The sequence below is a fragment of the Camelus bactrianus genome, chromosome 14 (genome assembly GCF_048773025.1).
Source record: "Camelus bactrianus isolate YW-2024 breed Bactrian camel chromosome 14, ASM4877302v1, whole genome shotgun sequence".
NCBI classification, from domain to species: domain Eukaryota; kingdom Metazoa; phylum Chordata; class Mammalia; order Artiodactyla; family Camelidae; genus Camelus; species Camelus bactrianus.
The window spans coordinates 19,746,271-19,766,157 of record NC_133552.1 but is presented as its reverse complement, the minus strand read 5'-3'; the positions used below and the strand labels follow the sequence as shown (position 1 = coordinate 19,766,157).

Sequence of the window (19,887 nt, the reverse complement as noted above, 5' to 3'; positions counted from 1 at the left end):
TTAGGTTAAAATATAAGACAGACAGTTCTTAAAAGTTCTTTGAGCGCCACAGTCCCCAGCCTTCAGCCATCTCCCCATCTCTCTTTTCAGATTGACTCTTTCCTTACCTTTGTTCCTCTGTCTGCTTATGACAGAGACCTTGAGGCTTTGATTCTGCACCAAATATTCCCAGGAAGGTATTTTCTTGAACAAAGATAGCTCTTTTGTCCTCAGAGGAACTCAAGTTTCTGCTAAGTAACAAAAATTCTCCCCTTTATATGTGGGTGATGATAACTAATTGTGATAAGTAAAGACTTAAATGGGCACTAATAATAAAATGACAACTAACAATTCTCATCAGCATGTGTTTTACAGTTTACAGAGAACTTTCAAATTCCTTATTATCTCATTTGGATGAATTTCCTTATCTGTTTATTTCTGGAGGGTTTATAAATAAGGGCTTCATAGCAGAGAAGGGACACACACAAGTACCCATGAACACACGTGCACACATGCACAAAGCCCGTGGTTTTGTGTGGGCTCTGCGCCCACACAAAGCTCCAGGAGGGACGGGGCCCCAGGTCAATCTACAGACAAAGTCACTGATACAGTGTCTATTGATCCCAAGTCCTGTGCTGGAAACTCCTGACACCATGAGCCACCACGAGGAGCTATTATAACCTTGTTCTCTTCGTGGATACACGTATTGAGTTTCTGAAAATTCAGAGAACGGATGGGCTCATCTTCCTCTGGGATTACTGGGTCATTTCTCAGCATGTCTGAAGCCAGAACGAGAGCGAGGCCCTGATGAATCACACTCAGCATCCACAGTTCAAGCAGGAGGAATCTGAAATTTGAACAAAGGTTTAAGTACTTCCCAGCACACAGCCTTTCATCTTCAAGGACTAATTCACAGTGTGCATTTTATACATCTTTATAGGGTCATGTTGCCATTCCTGGACCCTTATTTCTTAACAATTGGTGGGTGACGTGACACTTATAAGTGAATTCATTCAGCGGAAGAGCTTGCCTTGACACGTGTTTCATTGGGAGAGGCCATAAATACTTTCCACACACGTCTGTATATCCATGTGATGCTTCATTTTGGAAAGCAACAATAATAACTGTCATTAAGCAGCAGAGAGGCTAATGTTTCAGCTGGCCAAGTGGAGAAGACAAACAAGGATCATTGTGTCAAGTCATAAAATGGATTGTGCTTTGGCACCAGCTGCCTGCTTATTTCTGGGTTCCAGAGTTCAAGGACTTGAATTTAACCTGTGGTTGTAACTTATCACCATGACCTCAGGCAACTTACCAGCTTCTCTCTGTCCAAGGGTCATGACTGGCATGGGAAGTGGCTGGAAGCCTACGACTTGGAATAGTCATTGCCCGGGCTTTTTCAGTGTCCCTGAATAGCTGCAGGAATGAAACACAATGACTTGTCAGGCATGTCCCTAGAGCTCTTTGCCACCATCATGGCCTCCAACACACATTCAACATTGTAACTGGCCGATCACTTCTCAGTCTCCATCACTGGATCTTAAACTCCAGGCAGGCACTGTGTCCTATTTATCTCCAGGCATCTAACATAGTGCCTGGCATATATTAATGAAGTAACAGGTTGTTGATTGAATAAATGAATGGCCCTGTCCCAACAGGACAAAGGAATTCGATTTTTCTGAACTGAATGATTCCCCACAACAACACTCACCTCCCCTAACTTCCTTTGGATGACTTTATGTCTCTTGTGTTGTGCCAACTAAAAATTGTCGCCCACCATCTGGTTCTACAAGAACGAATCTGTTAGCCACTGCATTCACTGACCTTCAACAAACCCTCAAAGGAGATCAGGGTGCAGATCAGAAGGAGGTTCTCTGTGCTCTAGGAAAAACTGGCAGAACAGGTCTTCAGATAGAGATCTTCAGAAAATTTTATGAACCCAACTTCTTCCATTTTCTCACAACTAGAAAAGCACTAAAATCATTACCAGAGACACTTGCTCCTTATGACTAGCAGCAACCGTCTGCCAAAATGTGTGCCTGATTGTGCATATTTCCCCCTCACTACAATCACATATATACTGACCTCCCCCCTACCTCTTTGGAGCAGCTCCTCAGAGCTATCTGAGAGGCTGTCTCCTGGCCTGTAGTCCTCATTAGGCCCCAAATAAAACTTAACTCACAACTCTCACGTTGTGCACTATTTTTCAGTCGACAGGTGCATGTAGGTAATGAGTATTGATTGAGAACATTTACACTTTATTTATTCTGTCTCTCAACAGACATGACAATGAATAATTCTATCATAAAATCAAATATAAGTTCAAAGGGAGGTGTAATGGGTTGGGACCATGGGGGAAGAGATGCCTAAGCTTGTCTTAAGGCCAGGCCTGATGGGGATGTTTCAGCACCTTTAGCTGAGAGTGGGTCTCAGTCACCTCCTAGGGGCAGTTTGAAATGTGTCTGTCATGACTAGAGAGGACTAGCAGCCCTTAATGGGTGAGGCTCAAGGATGCTAAACATCCTACAAAACTTGGGTCATTCCCGAGAATGAAGACGTTTCTGCCCCAATGCCATTAATGCCCAAGGTGGGAGGTCATCTTTTATGCTGCCAGTTAGTTTGATCCAGGATATGATGTTTCTTTCCTTCCTGCATTCTTTCCTTCTTTCTTTTCTTTTCCTTCCTTCCTTTCCTTTCTTCCTGCTTTCCTTCCTTCTTCCGCTACTTCCTAAACATCTACTACAGGAAATGTATGGTGAGGGTTGTGAAGATGACTCAGCCATGGACTTGGCCTTGGGGAGCACAGTCATGCAGGGAAAGATGTGACATGTGCTTAAAAAAAAAAAAAAAACAAGAGAACTGGCAGAAAATAGTAAGTGGAAGGCAAGGAGAGGTGAAGTGTTAGAGGAGATCGGAGGGAGGATGTGCTTGATGTTTTCAATGAAGTGCATCTCACACATCAATACCTGATCATGTTCTATGGAGCTTTACAATTGACAAAGGCCTTTCCCGTATGATTTCTGGTTTATATTAATCCTCACAGTAACCCTATAAAGGTACTTTGTTTGCCCTCAGACTTACTCCTCACCACCTCTCTGCTCTACTCTGTGTCTCCAGGGCCCTGCCCTGCAGGCCATGTCCCCCCCTCCCTTATTAGCTGGCTTCCAACTGGATTTGGCCAATGGGAAGCACTGGTGGGAGGAGGGAGCTTCTCCATTAAGCCGTGAGTGGCTGTTTCCTTTCTGGGGCTCCACCCTCCACCAGACAGGCCTTCTGCGCCTGGACTCCAGAATTCTGCCTCCTTCCCCTTTCGTCTTCCTGCTGTCGCAAATCTCTGGTTTACCTCATCATCCCTTCTAGGGTCTCAGAGCCTCCATCACCTGACTAAGCAGTTCCTTGCGTTAAATTCCCTCGGTTGTAAATGTTTGAAGGGGATTATGTTTTCTTAATTAGATCCTAATTAGAAGGAAAGCATTATTCTTAACATTTCAAGATAAGGAGAGAGAATTAAAGGACTTTCCCAAGGTCAACCAGGTATATGAGGCAGAGCCCAGTGCTGTCTCCTGATGCCAAACACAAGCCTTTATCCACTGCTTCGTGCTGCTTCCCATAGAGATAATAGCAATGAAAAAGTCATACAAAGATTTTTCCAAGAACGTATGAAAGACATATCAAGTTGAATTTTTTTCCCTTTCTCTGTGCTTTCAACTTTGAAAGAACTTTAAGCTTTCATGATATGGCTTTTGTTTTGATTTGTTCTTGGAAGAAGTTAATATATTGGCTAGATTAAGAGAATGCCACACAAGTGCTTCTGGATATCAGCCTGACATTTGACGAAGTCGCTCTTGAGAGCCTCATGGAACAATGCCCATTGGTACAGTCACAGGGATTAGCAAATGACTGATGCAAGATAAAAAACAGTCCTCATAGTACTTTGTGCCATAGTATCTCAGCATATTGCTGTGGTTATCATGATTATCTCACCTTGGAAGAAGAAGAAAAGTAAAAATATTGAAAATGCTTTGGGTTTAGAAGTGTTTTTGGTAAATATACGAATTAGAGATGCATTTATTACAGGTCCATCACACCCTGCCTGCAAGGATATTTAATTCTTCAGTGTTCCTAAATTAATTAATAAATATTAGTAATCACTAAATCAACTGATTCAATAATAAAGCCCTGTTTTCTGAAAAGACCTTATAAGGGACAACCTGTATCTGAAGTAAGGGGCCTTGGGGGATATGGGCCAGTGAGGAGTTGGCCAGGGAGCGATGGATAGGAAAGGGTGCTCTGTAAGAAGACTCAGTTTGGGGGGGAAGGCTTACCCAGAAGGCTCATTTGGGGTGGGGGGGTCTTTGTTCAGACAATGCCGTGACTCCTATGACTTCCCCTATAGAATAAGGAACTGAAAGGGGGAGTCTAGAAGCATCAAGTCATGGTTTATCATGGGCCATGGACCACATCCATGTCCAGGCAAATCTATTTTGTCTTGAAAGCAGAGAAGGAGGAATAAGAGAAAAAAACATTTGGTGGTACTGTTTCCTTCTTTGCACAAGAAACCCAATAAATAGCCTCCCTCCCTTCCTTCCTTTTGAAGTGCATGGCATTGAATGCTAAATTATCAACATCTCTGAAGGGTTGGGGTTGGATGAATTTATATATAAATCCCAGTGATTCTCAATTGTAGATCTCAGGAAACATTTGGAAAATTGTGGGGTCATTTTTGTTAGATACAAGGGCTAGGAGTTGTTTGGTGTATGTCAGGGTAGTAAGGACAGTTCCACACAGCAAAGAATTATGCTAGAACTATTGCACCTGCCCCTAAGGTGTACATGTGGTAGGTAATCTGTTGTGGTTGTCCCATTAAGGCCATGAAGTTGAGACTACATGTCTTCTGGGGCTGGGACTGGAGTTTCCCTTAAAAAAGAGGGGCTTTCAGGGGTCACTTTTTATAAAAGAGGTGATTATCAGGAAAAATTCTCATAGTTCTTTGGGGGCAAGACATCTAAGAGTGTTTCTTCTTGGAACAGATGTGGGACCACCTGCAACAGAGAGTCAACATAGGATCATGTTAGGTTTTGTTGCTTGGAGGGGCAGCAATTCTCAGCAGAGAGAATTTGTGAGTTGGTAGAGTTATCACTGAGTTTCTTTCGCTGTGGAAGTAACGAGCTGGCCTGTTTCATGTAACTCCACTGGTGCAGAGCATCTTCTCCACATTGTCAGGCTGTGGGAAGTGTGAGTCTCTCTTTGGTGGGTGCATTTAAATGGCTGCAGCAGCCTCTGACGTTTGTGTGGTAGTGATGTAAGTGAAAGGGCGCCAAAGGAAGGCAAGTCCTGAGGGCAAAAGACCAAGGCTGCAAGGTCCACTCACCCCTTCCCATTTGCGAAGTCTCCTGCCATGGCCAATTTTGGAAGATTGAGGTTTTACTATATTGACGAAGTTATGGGTACTAATGAATACCGTTTCTTCTTCCTGGGTACTTTGGTACAGCAGTAAGTCTGAGGCTGGTATGACACAGAGGATGTGGGCAGAAGTGATACATGTCACTTTCAGACCTGACCCCTAAAAGATCCTGTGAGGTTCTTCGCTTACACTCTCCGTTGCTTATCCCAGTGCACAGCAGAGCCATTCCACAGGTGCAGCCCAGTTCCCTGGGTATTGTCTGGAGGCAAACTGCTCAGGAGAGTCATTTGCCCTATACTGGACTGCAACATGCATAAGAATCAAATTTCTGCTGTATGGAGTCATTGAGATTTGAGGGATAATTTGTTACAACATCATAGCCTAGTTGTTATACAGAAACATTGAAAGAGCACTAATCAATGCACTACTGCCGTTCACCTGGAGAAAGGTACAGTGGTATATGACATGGCTTTGCTTTCTGCCTGTTAAGATCTGAATGAGGACACTGGTGGTATGCTGATCAAATTGGAAACTGATGGGAGACTGGCAGGGATACCTGTGTATCCGATGGCAACACAGGAATCTAAAATAACTTAAAAATTAGAATAATGGGCCAAAATAAAAACTTCCATAGGGCTAAATGGAAACCCCTACACATGTGCTATCGCCATTTGTGTATCTTCTTTGGAGAAATGTCTATTCATAACCTTTCTCATTTTTAAACTGGGCTGTTCGTCTTTTTATTGCTCACCGGTAATGGTTCTTTTTATATTCGGGATACTAGACTCTGAACAGATACATGATTTGCAAATATCTATCCCATTTGTGATTTGTCTTTGTAATTTCTTTTTTTTAGATTTTAAAAATATTTATTACAAGCAGATTCCCTTTCCCATGTTAAAAAGGAAACATCTGACTGGAAATATTCAGAGATGGAAATTGGGTTAAATGAATTCCCAAGTCCTTATCCAAAAAGGTATCAATAAAGGAAAAGATTAAGGAACTTAAAATCAGGAAAGCCTACTCACAGTTTAGATGGGGGAAAAGAGAAACAAAAACTAACCCAAATAAAGTCAGATTGTTTACATTTTACAGTCTATAATTAAGAACAAAAGAACTGCGCTATTTAATATATTTCTCCATGAACATTTTTTGAAATTCAGATCACAGCATAGCATTTACAAATCTTTTGTCTTTCTTTGGATCATCTACCCCTTTTGCACAGTTCTTGAAAACAGCGTTATCATCCCATCTTCTTTCAGCTTTCAAGTTGGCCTGAGGCTGGGATGGGTCAGTGAGATTAAGGAGAGTGGTTCCATTCAGAATGTTTGCCATACAAATCCTTTCTTCTCCAGCTTTTTGCTCTTGTCCCTTCCTGGCTTGCTTTTCAGATCTTTCCTAGTTCTGCAGTATCACCACCATCATCACTCTCCTCTATAAAATCTTTATCTTCCTCATCTGTTAGGGGATCATCTGCATTGAGCTTGGCAGGGGGAATCTGGTCTAACAGCGGCTTCTCCGACACTGAAGAGGAGTTTTATGTCCTTGGGTTGGACGATCTCTTATTTTTCTCTCTTGAAGCAACTCTCTCTCTCTCTTCCAATTCTCCTGAAGTCATGGTTCCAAATCTCTTCAGGAGCATCCTGAGGGGTTTGTCTATATTATATCTTTGTATGAAATGGTAGGTCTCTACTTGAATGTTGCTTTGAGAATTGGCTCAAATCACCTTCTCCTTTTCCTCTCTCATCTGTTGCCAGTTCAAAAGTTGGCCTGAGTGCTGTTGTCATCTTCAAGGCTGGCTGAGGTCCAATGCGTCAACCATCAGAGATCATACAGATACCATTAGGACACAGTCTTTGTAATTTCTTGATGCACAAAAGTCTTTAATTTTGATGAAATCCAATGTATTTTTTCTTTGGTTGCTTGTGCTTCAGGTGTCATATCTAGGAAATGAATCCAAGGCAATGAAAATTTAACCTAAGTTTTTTTTTTTTTTTCCTGTTACATTTAAGTCTTTGATCTACTTGGGGTAAATTTACTTTGAGTAAAAATATGGTGCGAGGTGGAGGTCCAACTCCATTCTTTACATGTGTTTATTCAATTGACTGCTTTTTTTTTTTTTAATTGACCGCTTCTTAAAGGCTGTTTTTTCCCCATCGAAGGGTCTTGGCATCCTTGTAAAAAATTAATTGAGCATAATGTGTAGACATATTTCTAGACTATCAGTTCTATTCCATTGATTTATATGTCTGTCTTTATACCAGTACTATACTGTTTTGAGTTTGTAGTAAGTGCTGAAATCTGAACATGTGAGTCCTCCAACTTTTTCAAGATTGTTTTGGCTATTCTGGGTTCCTTGAATTTCCATATGAATTTTAGGATCAGCCTGCAAATTTCTTAAAAAAAAGAAACAGAATGTTAGGGATGGCAATGAATGTGTACATCACTTTGGGGAGTATTGACACCTTAAAAATGTTAGATCTTCCAATCTGTTCATACAGGATGTCTTTCTATTTATTTAAGTCTTTTAAAATTTCTTTCAATGATGTTTTGTAGTTTTCAGTGTATAAGCCTTGTACTTGTTTTGTTGCATTTAAACCTAGGTATGTTATTCTTTTTGACACTGTTGTAAGTGGAATTATTTTCTTAATTTCATTTTCAGAGTTCATTTCATGTTCATTGCTAGTGTACAGAAATACAACTAACTTTTGTATATTTATTTTGCATCCTATTGCTGTGTTTATTAGCTCTAAATTTTTTGTGTTAATTCCTTAGAATTTTCTATACATAAGATTATGTCATCTGAAAACAGAGAGTTTACTTCTTGCTTTTTAATCCAATTGATCTTCCTCCTTCCCTTCCTCCTTCCCTCCCTCCCCTTTCCTTCTTTCCTTCCTCTCTCCCTCCCTTTCTTCCTTTCTCTTCTCTTCTTTTTGCCTGCTTGCTTTGTCACTGTTAATGTAGCTGTATTCTCCCCCAGCTTTACTGAAGTATAATTGACAAAAATGACAAAAATGTATGTATTTAAGGTATACAATGTGATGTTTTGATATATGTATCAAACTACCACAGCCATTTAAGTAACACATTCATCACCCAACACAGTTACTTTTCTTTTTCTGTGTGGTGAGAACACTTAAGATCTACATTCTGAGCAATTTCAAGTATGCAATACAGTATTATTATTGTCTATTGTATCTCCAGAAATTATTCATCCTGCCTAACTGAACTTGATACTCTTTGAATGACATCTCTCCATTCCCCCTTCTCTCATGCCCCAGCAACTACCATTCTACTTTGCTTTTATCAGTTCAACTTTTTTTGATTCCACATATTGATGAGCTCATGCAGTATTTGTCTTTCTGTGTCTGGCTTATTTTACTTAGTGTAATGCTCTTCAGGTTCATCCATGTTGTCACAAATGGCAGGATTTCCTTCTTTATCACTGAATAATTTCCCGTGTGTGTGTGTGTGTGTATCTATATATCTCTATATATCTATATCTTTATATATTATATCTCCATTCATTCACATTTATCCATTCATCCATCAACAGACATTTGGGTCATTTCCAAATCTTGGCTACTGTGAATAATGCTGCAATGAACGTGGGAGTGCGGATATTGCTTTGAGATAGTGATTTCATTTCCTTTGGATATATACTGAGAAGTGGGATTGCTGGATCATATGGTGGTTCTATTTTTAGATTTTTGAGGAAACTCAAACTGTTTTCCTTAGTGGATGCAACAGTGTACATTCCCACTACATTCACTTTCTTCCATATCCTTACCAACACTTAACTATCTTTTGGTTTTTTTTTCTTGATAATAAAGCCATTCTAACATCTCATTGGTTGAGGTGACATCTCATTGTAGTTTTGATTTGCATTTCCCTGTGATAGTGATATTGAGTATCTTTTCCTATGCCTAATGACCATTTGTTTATCTTCTTTTGAGAAATGTCTATTCATATCCTTTGCCCATTTTAAAATTGGGTTCTTAGTGGGGTTTTTTTTCTATTGATTCTCCTATATATCTTAGATATTAACCCCTTATCAGATATATGATTTGCAAATATTTTCTCCCATTCCATATATTGTCCCTTCACTCTGTTGTTTTCTTTGCTGTGCAGAAGCTTTTTAGATTTATGTGATTTCAATTGCCTATTTTAGCTTTTGTTGCTTGTGTTTTTAGGGTAATATCCAAAATATCAGTGCCCAGACCAATGTAAAGTAGTTTTTTTCCCTATATTTTCTTCTAGTACTTTTATAGTTTCAGGTCTTACATTTAAGTTTTAATTCATTTCAAATTGATTTCTGTATACAGTGTGAGGTAAGGGTCCAGTTTCATTCTTCTGCATGTGGATATTCAGTTTTCCCAACACTATTTATTGAAGAGACTGTCCTTTCCCCATTGCGTGTTCTTGGAACCATTGTCAAAGAGCAGATGACCATAAAGGAGTAAATTTATTTCTGGGCTATCTATTCAGTTCCATTAATCTGTATGCCTGTTTTTATGTCAGTACCATACTGTTTTGATTACTGTAGATTTTATATATTTTGCAATATATTTTAAAATCAGGAATTGTGATGCCACCAACTTTAATCTCCTTGCCTCAAGACTGCCTCGGCAATTTGGGGTCTTCGGTTCTCTACACACTTTAGGATCTTTTTTCTGTTTTTGTGAAAAATGCTACTGCAACTTTGATAGATATTGCTTTGAATCTGTAGATCACTTTGGGTAGTACTGATATTTTAACAATATTAATTCTTCCCATCCATGAATATGGGATATCTTCCCATTTATTTGTGTCTCCTTCAATTAATTTTATCAATGTTTCCTAGTTTTCAGTTAGATTTATTCCTAACTCTTTTATTCCTTTTGATGTTATTGTGAATGGAATGGCTTTATTTCTTTTTAAAATAGTTTGTTGTTGGTATGTAGAAGTGCAACAGATTTTTGTGTTGACTTTGGATCTACCAACTTTACTAAATTTGTTTATTAGTTCTAACAGTGTTTTGGTGGAGTCTTAAGGGTTTCCTATATATAAGATCATGTCATTGGTAAAGAGAGACAGTTTTACTTCTTCTTTTCTGATTTGAGTGACCTTTATTTATTTTTCTTGCCTAATTATTCTGGCCAGTACTCCCAGTACTATGTTGAATAAAAGTGGTAAGAATAGGCACACATGTCTTGTTCCTAATTTTAAAGGAAAAGCTTACTGCTTTTTACTATTGAGTGTTATGTTAACTATGGGCTTTTCATGTATGGCCTTTATTATGTGGAGGTATATTTCTCCTATACTTAGCTTACTGAGAGATTTTTATCATGAAAACATATTGAATTTTTTCAAATGCTCTTTTGGCATCTATTGGGATGACCATATGATTTTTACCCTTTATTCGATTAATGTGGTATATCACATTTATTGATTTATGTATGTTGAACTATCCTAGCATCCCAGGAATAACTGCCACTTTATCATGGTTTATAATCCTGTTACTGTATTACTGAATTGGGTTTGCTAGTATTTTGCTGATTTTAAATCTATATTCATCAGGGATATTGATCTGTAATTTTCTTATGGTGTCCTTGTCTGGTTTTGGTATGAGGGTAATGCTGGCTTTGTAAAATGAGTTTGGAAGTGTTCCCTCCTCTTCAAGTTTTTGGAAGATTTTGAGGATTGGTGTTAATTTTTCTTTAAATGTTTGGTGGGATTCATCAATCAAGCCATCTGTTTGTAGGCTTTTCTTTGTTGGGAGGTTTTTGATGACTCATTCAATCTCCTTATTCATTATTGGTCTGTTCAGATGTTCTATTTCCTCATGATTCAGCCTTAAAAGGTTGTATGTTTCTAGGAATTTACTTATTTCTTCTAGGTAATCTAATTTGTTGGTGTATAATTGTTCATAAGAGTCTCCTATGATCCTTAGTATTTCTCTGCTGTGAGTTGTAATGTCTCACCTTTCATTTATAATTTTATTTATTTACACACTCTCTTTTTTCTTGGTTAGTCCAGCTAAAGGTGTGCAAATTATGTTTATCTTCTGAAAAAGCTGACTCAGTTTTGTTGATACTTTCTATTGTTTTGTTAGTCTCTATTTCATTTATTTCTGCTCTAATCTTTATTATTTCCTTCCTTCTGCTCAAGTTGAGCTTAGTTTATTCTTTAGTTCCTTGAGATGTAATGTTAGGTTGTTTACTTGAGAAATTTCTTTTTTTATTAACATAAGTGTTTATTGCTATAAACTTCACTCAGAGAACTGCTTTTGCTGTATCCCATAAGTTTTGGTATCTTTCCATTGTTTGTCTCAAGGTATGTTTTTATTCCTTATTTGATTTCTTCTTTGATCCAATACTTGTTCAAGAGTGTATTGTTTAATTTTCACATTTTTATGACTTTTTGCAATTTTCCTCCTTTAATTTCTAGTTTCATACCATCCATTGTGATCAAAAAAGATACTTGCTATGTTTTCAATTTTATTCAATTTATTAAGACTTGCTTTGTAGCCTAACAAAGGATCTTCCCTAGAGAATGTACCATGTGCACATTCTGTGTATGTCTATTAGGTTTATTTGGTCTATACTGTTATTCAAGTTCACTGTTTCCTTATTGACTTTCTGCCTGGATGATCTAGCCATTGCTGAAATTGGGTATTGAAGTGCCTTACTATTATTGTATTGCTACCTACTACTCACTTCAGTTCTGTTAATGTTTGCTTTAAATATTAGTTAATTAAGTTATTAATTAAATTAAACATTAAATATTAAAATACTAGGTGTTCCAGTGTTGTATATATTTACAATTGTTATATTTTTCTTGATGCACTGACCTCTTTATTATTATAGAATGACTTTCTTCTCTTATTACAGTCTTTGGCTTAAAGTCTATTTTATCTGATATAAGTATAGCCACCCTTGATTTCTTTTGGTTACCATTTCATGGACTATCTTTTTCCGTCCCTTCATACTCATCCTTTGTGTGGCTCTAAGGCTAAAGTGGGTCTCTTGTAGGCAGCATATTGTTGGATCCTGTATTCCCATTCACTGAGCACTCTACGTCTTAGATTGGTGATTTAATATATTTACACTTGAAGTTATTACTGATAGGTAAGGATTTATGATTGCCATTTTTGTTCATTGCCTTATGACTGTTTTGTAGTTTTTTTCTTCTCTCTTGCTGTCTTTCTTTGTAATTTGATAAAATTTTCTTGTAGTGGTACTTATTGATTCCTTTCTCTTCGTCTTTTGCATGTCTACCAAAGATTTTTTCTTTGTGGTTACCATGTGAGGCTTCCATAAAATAGCTTATATTTCAGATGTTATTAGAGCCTATTTTAAGCTGATAACTTCGGTTACATACAAAAACTGTAATTTTACTTCTCGCCCCACATATTATGTTACTGAAGTTAATTTACATATTTTATATTGTATACCTATTAAATTATTCTAGATATGGTTATTTTAATAATTTCATCTTTTAACTTTCATACCAAATGGTGACTTACAAGGCATATAATTTTCAAATTACAGAAAATCAAAGATAAAGAATAAACCATGAAAGCCAGAGGAAAAAAATATCTTACATATAGAGGAACAAAGATAAGAATTACATCTGACTCTTTCTCAGAAACCATGCAAACAAAAAGTGAGAGGAATGAAATATTTAAAGTATTGAGAGGAAAAAACCCCCAACATCCTAGGATTTTGTACCCTGGAAATTATTTATCAAAAGTGAAGAAGCAATAAGAAGACCAATACAAATTGAGAGAATTTACTGCCAGTAGACTTGCCTTCCACTTCACGTTTAGTTTGTCCTTATTGCTATTTGTTATTGTTCATGCATTTGTTTCATGATTTTCCTGAACTTTGTAGAGTCTATAGTTTTTGCTATGTGTGTCCACTGAAGTCTCTGCTTAGTTAGCTAAACGGTGCTAGAAAAGTAGGATATATACATAGAAAATAAAACTTGACTCCTAGCCACCCCCCATACAACTACCCCCCCCACCCCACAACAATTACCTGTAGATTATAAATCTATAAAAGATAACATGCAAAGTTATCTATGGATGACAGCTACATGATCTTGGACTAGACAGATATCCTTAGAACAGTAAAGAAAGACTAACCCACAAATTGACATATATTTATTTTACCACATTAAAGGATAAAAGAAAAGTGTGATTATCTCAACAGAAGCAGTCAACATCCTCTCATGGGATTTAAAAAAAAAACAAGAAAGAAATTATTTCTTAAGAATGGAAATGAGTAGTTATTACTAAGTATCCTTGTGTGTGTGGGTGTTATCTTTAGACTCCATTCCATTGGCTTGTCTATTCCAGCTCCAATATCATACTCTCTTAATTTAAAAAATTTGATGTCCAGTAGAGTAGGCATTCTAATACTTTTGCCCTTTGAGATTATACTGATTTTTGATCTTTTGTATTTTCATACAATTTAGAATCACCTTGTCAACTTTCACAATAAAAGCAGCAAAAACCCGTTGGGATTTTGTTTTGGATTGCTGTGAATGAATACATCAGTTTAGAGAAATACCAGCTTAGGGAAACTGACATCTGACAATATTGAGTTTCTCCATGTATATACATACATTTACTTACATATTTTTTAATTCCCTCAGTAATATTTTATAGTTTCCTATATAGAGGTCTTGCATATCTTTTTGTTCATTTTTCTTCATAGGTATTTTATGTGCTTGGATGTTACTGCAAATGAATCTCTTATAAAACTTTATTTTCCTTTTTTTTTCTGGTATAAAGAAGTATGTATGATTGACTAGTGTACTAGTCAGGGTTCAGATAAACAGAACCAATAGGATATATACAGACGTATAAGAGGTGACATATTTTAGGAATTGGCTCACACTGTTATGGAAGCCAGCAAGTCCTTTGATCTGCTGTTTCCAAGCTGGAAAACCAGGAAAGCTGGTGGTTTAATTTAGCCTAAGTCTGAAGGTCTGAGAACTGGGGTCTGATGGCATAAATCCTGGTGTGTATTAAAAAACCTGAGAGCCAAGAGCACTGAAGGGAAGAAGGTGGAGGTCTCAGCTCAAACACAGGGCAAATTTGCCCTTTTTCTACCTTTTTGTTCTATTCAGGTTCTCAAAGGAATGGATGATGCTCACCCTTATTGGTAAAGGAGATCTTTAAGCAGTCTGTGGATTTAAATGCTAACCTCTCTGGGACATACCTTTATGGACACACCCTGAAATAATGCTTTATCAGCTATCTTAGCAACCCTAAGCCCAATCAAGTTGACACAAAATTAACCATCACAATTGCTATATTTACCCCCTGAAATCTATAACCTTATAAATATAATTTCAATAGCTTGTAATTGTACTTTGAACCTTCTACATATACAATCTTGCTTTCTGTTAAAAAAAAAAAAAGGAAAAAGGAAGAGAAAAAGGTTGTTTTATTTCTTTCTCTCTAACCCTTATACATTTATTTCTTTTTCTGGCTTCATTGTGCTGGCTAGAACTTTTATTAAAATATGAATATAAGTGGTGATAGCAAGCATCTTTGATTCACTTCAAATCTCTGAGCAAAATCTTTCAACAATTTACCATTAACTGTGATGACTGCTGTAGGTTTGGATAGGTAGCCTTTAATAGATAAAAGAATATTCTCTTCTATTCTTTGTTAACAAAGAGGGTTACTTTTTATGAAAGGATGTTAAATTTCTGCATCTGCTGAGATGATACGTTGTCTTTTATTCTCTTTATGTGGGAAAACACATTGTTTTGTTGTTGTTGTTCTTCCCTACACCTCTGTCACTTATTTGCATAACTCCTTGGGAGAAGGAGTAATAAGAGGCCTGTTACATCTTTAAAACAGAGAAGGGCATACTATAAGCATACCTGTTCAAAGAATTACAACGAGTTACTCTAAATCCTACAATGAAGAAATGATGACTTCCTAATTTTGAAGCTGATCTTTAAATTACCAGCCTTTTATAATAAAACAAGAGTCCATACCAGATGTTGCAAACTGATGACCAGCAGGCCTGCAGTGGGTTTTGTCTAGCCCATGGTGGTTTTTTTTTAACCCCTGTCCCCATCCCCAACCCCTTCAATTTGTTGCTAGAGATGCAAAGATTTTACATTTACATCCGTGATTTCTGCCTTCTCTTAAAAAAAAAAAGGAATCTGACAATTATGGGCCTGCATGCAACAATCTGCTGGAGCATACGGACCAAACCCGCTTTCAAGAAGGCAAAGCATTTGTTCTGTAAGTTGCTGCTGGTATATACTTTCCTAGAACATTTCTACTTCTAATTTTGTTGTACATTGTATAATCTTGGCAGACTACCTGCCCTTTCATGAAAATGTCGTTTAGTAAGTAAACAAACATTAAAAAAAAAAAACCCCTAAAATTTACACTGCTATAAAATGCTGGGAGAACACAGGTTAAACCAAAATAGAAAAGGTAAATTAAAGGGCAGAGGGGAGGTTGGAACTGGACTTTTAAGATTCCAAGGCAAAGTAAACCAAAGTATACAGCTTAGAAAACGTTATACGTGTACAACATAAGGTGGACCCTGAAGCTGACTTTAAGAAAATTTTTAAGGAAATTTGTCAGACTACAAAAGTGGTTTCCTTTATCTTGTTGAACTGTAAAGATTTGACTTTGACATAAATTCAAAACGTTTAATGCAATGACCACTTCCCAGATAATTAAAACAATTTACGTATTAAAATACCATTTTCTGTAGAATATATTCTACAATTTGGAATCAGACCCAAAGAATGTATTACTAAACAATAAGCTGCCCTTAAGTATCTATGAACGTCTATGATCAATTTGGTATGTATGACTAAGTTTATGACACCTCAATTCTAGGCACAAAATGGACACTTACAACTTTTTTTTTGTTTGTTTTTTTGTTTTTGCTTTTGCCTTTTTAATTTGGAGGAGGTGGGGAAAAAAGCAGGATGAGTATATGATTTGCCAGTTAAAACAAAACCATCTTTTTACTTACAAGTCACAAGGTCAAGACACTCTCCAAGCTCTGAAAACAAGAGGATATTCAGAAGCAGTATGATACCTGGTTAATAAGTAAAAGTAATCCAATAAATTGCAATCAAAGAGCCCCTTAAAAAAGAGTTCATAGTTCATTTGCTGATACTTCAGAATCGCAGGCTTTTCTCTACATTACTAAAAAATGCAAATGAATCTATTTTTGAGATAATATGGCAATCCACTTCTTTCCCAGGTCAGACCATACCAGCCCCCTCGGTGCTGTGGGATGTTTAATCAATTTTGGTAGCCCAGCCCTTCACAACATCCTGAACTGTCAAACTCTAACTCTTAAGGATTGCAGCATGGATTTCTGGGAGTCACTGCCTCGTTTTCAAATCACATAAATGGAGAGAGAGGGGCCACTTCCTAGGTGCCTCGAATCCCTTCCTATATTACTTCTAGGAGTTTCCACTTTTCTGCATCCCTCGATTCCAAATATTTCAAAGGTCTGTGTTAGGTAAGAGGCAAACAACAGATACTTTTTGAGGTGTGAAGTCCAGCAACTGGTGGGGCGCCCCAGAACCCAGAAGTCGATTAGAATGGTTGACAGCAGCCTGCCCCTCTGGGCTCAGCCACGGCAGGGAGCGGCACTTACCAATGGTTTGGAGCCACAGAAGGCTTGATTTTAGTTCTGCAGATTACTCACAGTGGGCCACTCCTCGCCAGCTACACAGTTGGCCCTGCGGCTCCGCTGCTGAATTTTGCAGAAACGCTTCCGAAGGCATCCCAGAGCAACAGGCTGCCACTGTGAGAGGGCCGAGGCAGCAGTGATCCTCAGCACTTCCAGCGCCTGCAGGCAGCGCAGTACCCGGGTTATGCTTACAACACCGGACACCGAGCGCCCCGCCATCTGCGCAGTTGGTCACTGTCTCCTCGGAGGCAGTTGAGGGAAGATGCAGGGATGGCAAGGCCCGCTGTCGTAGTGAAAGGCTGGGATCTGGGCCTGGAAGCTAGGGCACTGGGCCGACACGTGAGGCGGGACGGACAGCATTATGTGTCCTCTGCCAGGTGGAGGGTGACATGAGCACACTGAGCAGTTAGTTGGGCGTAAGGGCCTGAGCCGAGGGGATGCACTCCAGGCCGAGGTGAGGCGGCCGCGAAAAATCCTCACAACGCTGGCCCTCCCGGCTGCTCATCTCCAATCAAGTGATGGTTCCCTGCGTGAAGCCAAGTCCACCACACCCCGGAAAACAATAGGCGCTCACCAGGCCTAGAGGTCTGCGCATGCTCAGCGCAGGCAGCACTAGCTGCTCGCTGAGTGCGTCGTCTCAATTAGGCGCCCTTCCGGGGCAACTGCGACACCGGAAGCAGGTGTTCTAACCTGGTCTCTGGCTCCAGCTCGGCTCCCGCGCGGATCCGGTTCCATCTCTGTCCTAGGAGCCGCCAGCAGCTTCTGCTTAAGGGGGTTCAGCCCCACCTCAAGCTGGACAACTTCAGCTCGCAAGGCAAGTTCTTCCTCCCTGGCAGGCATGACTACCTGCTCTGGAAGTTATCAATACATTAATTTTTGAGTGTTTACTCAGACTTGCTTTTTCCTTCCCCCTCCTTCAACCCAAATCGATCATGGTGTGTTTTCTTTCTGTATATTGTTGGATTTGTTTTGCTAAAATTTTGTGTAAAATTTTTGAATATACGTGAGCGTGAGATAGACCTATTTTGTTCTGTTGTCTGTGAGCCTGTTCCTGTTCTGTTCTGTTTTATTTATTCGTTTTATTTATTTATTTCTTTGATTCCACGTATAAATGATAGCATATAGTATTTGTCTTTCTCTGATTCATTTCACTAAGTATATTACCCTCCAACAATTTCATCCATGTTGTTGCAAATGGCAAGATTTCATTCTTTCTTACGGCTGATACGGTCTTTAGCAAGCTAGAGAGATTCTTTACATTTTTAAATATTTAGTCACACTAAGAAATTAAGACAGAGACATTTGGGGGAAGCTGTATAGGAGGTTACTTGCCATGTGACACCGAGCATCTTCATGTCGTTCCAGGGAGCAGTCGGCTCCATGGCTCTAGCTGTCTTTTCAGTAGTTGACAGCGTTTCAGTCCTTGCAGCCTTGGTGGTCTTCAGTTCTATTGATTGAATGAGTACTTCTTTATCTACAAAAGTAGAACGGATTTTTTAAAAAGTCTTTTTCATTATGTCAGGAATGTATCCAACTGGATTCTCTTAACTAAAAATTTTGTTTTAAAAGCGTCTAAGTAGTATTTGGGGAATTCTCTTCCTGAAGCTTCTAACTGGCTTTCATAAGAATCAGTTTTTTCCACCTGTTCTTTATAGAGCAGGTCATTTATGGAGGGATTGTCAAGGGAAGGCTGAAGAGGGGCAATTTGGTTACTTGATTGATTACATACCTTTTCCACATGGGATGTTGTATTTCACATTCTTGAATTAATCTTTAACTGATTTCTCATATCTGATGCCTTATTCCATTTGGGCTGCTGTAACAAAAATACCTAACAGATGAGGTGTTTTAAACAGCAAATATTTATATTTCACTGTTTTGGAGGCTGGAAGGTCTAAGATAAGATGCCAGCAGATTTGGTGTCTGGTGAGAACTCACTGGTTCATAGACTGCTCTCTTGCTCTAACTAGGATGGTGGAAGGGGCAAAAGAACTCTCTGGGGTCTTTTTATAAGAGCACTTAATCCGGTTCATGAGTGTTCCACTCTCGTGACCTAATTACTTCCCAAAAGCCCCCCCCTCCTACTGCTACCACAGTGGGGGTTCAAGATTTCAACATATAAGTTTTAGGGGAACACAAACATTCATTCAGTAGCATCTGATTTTGTTTTCTTTCAAATGTTGATTAACTGATTTTTTTTTTTCTCCACCCCATCACCCTTCTTTCTTCCTTAGCTGAGTTTCTTTCAGAAACTGATTCTGTATATTGCTTCAGATATGGATGGCTTGGGAACTTTCCAAAGATTTTTATTGCTCATTTTGGCTAAAAATTTTCTTGATATTCCCAGAATCCTGAATTCTCCCCTAATTCAGTAAAATGGTCTGTTTTTATATTTCAACTTTAGCCTGCAAGAATAAGGCCATCTTGATACAGCCAAGGGGTCTACCACCTCAGATTGTTCCTCAAAAACATATTTCAGTTTTATTTGAAAGCTTTTTTTATGTGTATTTCCCCAAAGCACCTTAGCTGAAAATCAAATTTAGTCAAGAGCTTTATATAGACCAGTGTCTCTTGCTTGCTTCCTGTATGCTAGTAAAATCGTGTATTTTATTTTAACCTCAATCTGCATGTGTTTAAAATATAAAGCTAAGGTTAAGGATTTCACTGCTAGCAACCCAACCTGGACATCTCAATTTCTAGATAAAATCTTTTACAGAGGCCATTTTATTAGCCCCACAGCTCAACCCTACCATATATGCACGTTTATCCTATTAATCTTTAGCTACAAAAATATCACGATCATTTACGAGCTAAAGTTTGTTTTAGCTT

The 19,887-nt window shown here is 38.4% G+C and overlaps 1 long non-coding RNA gene and 1 pseudogene across 1 annotated transcript; both read right to left on the bottom strand.

Annotated features, from left to right (window-relative positions):
* Positions 1-111: 111 nt before the first annotated feature.
* Positions 112-17,774, bottom strand: LOC123613760 (uncharacterized). Its single transcript, XR_006721187.2, has 3 exons — positions 17,023-17,774; positions 1,295-1,395; positions 112-826 (listed from the first exon to the last, which is right to left on the bottom strand). It is a non-coding gene; the product is annotated as an uncharacterized LOC123613760 (long non-coding RNA).
* Positions 6,506-8,114, bottom strand: LOC105083430 (spliceosome-associated protein CWC15 homolog pseudogene; annotated as a pseudogene).
* Positions 17,775-19,887: the final 2,113 nt, after the last annotated feature.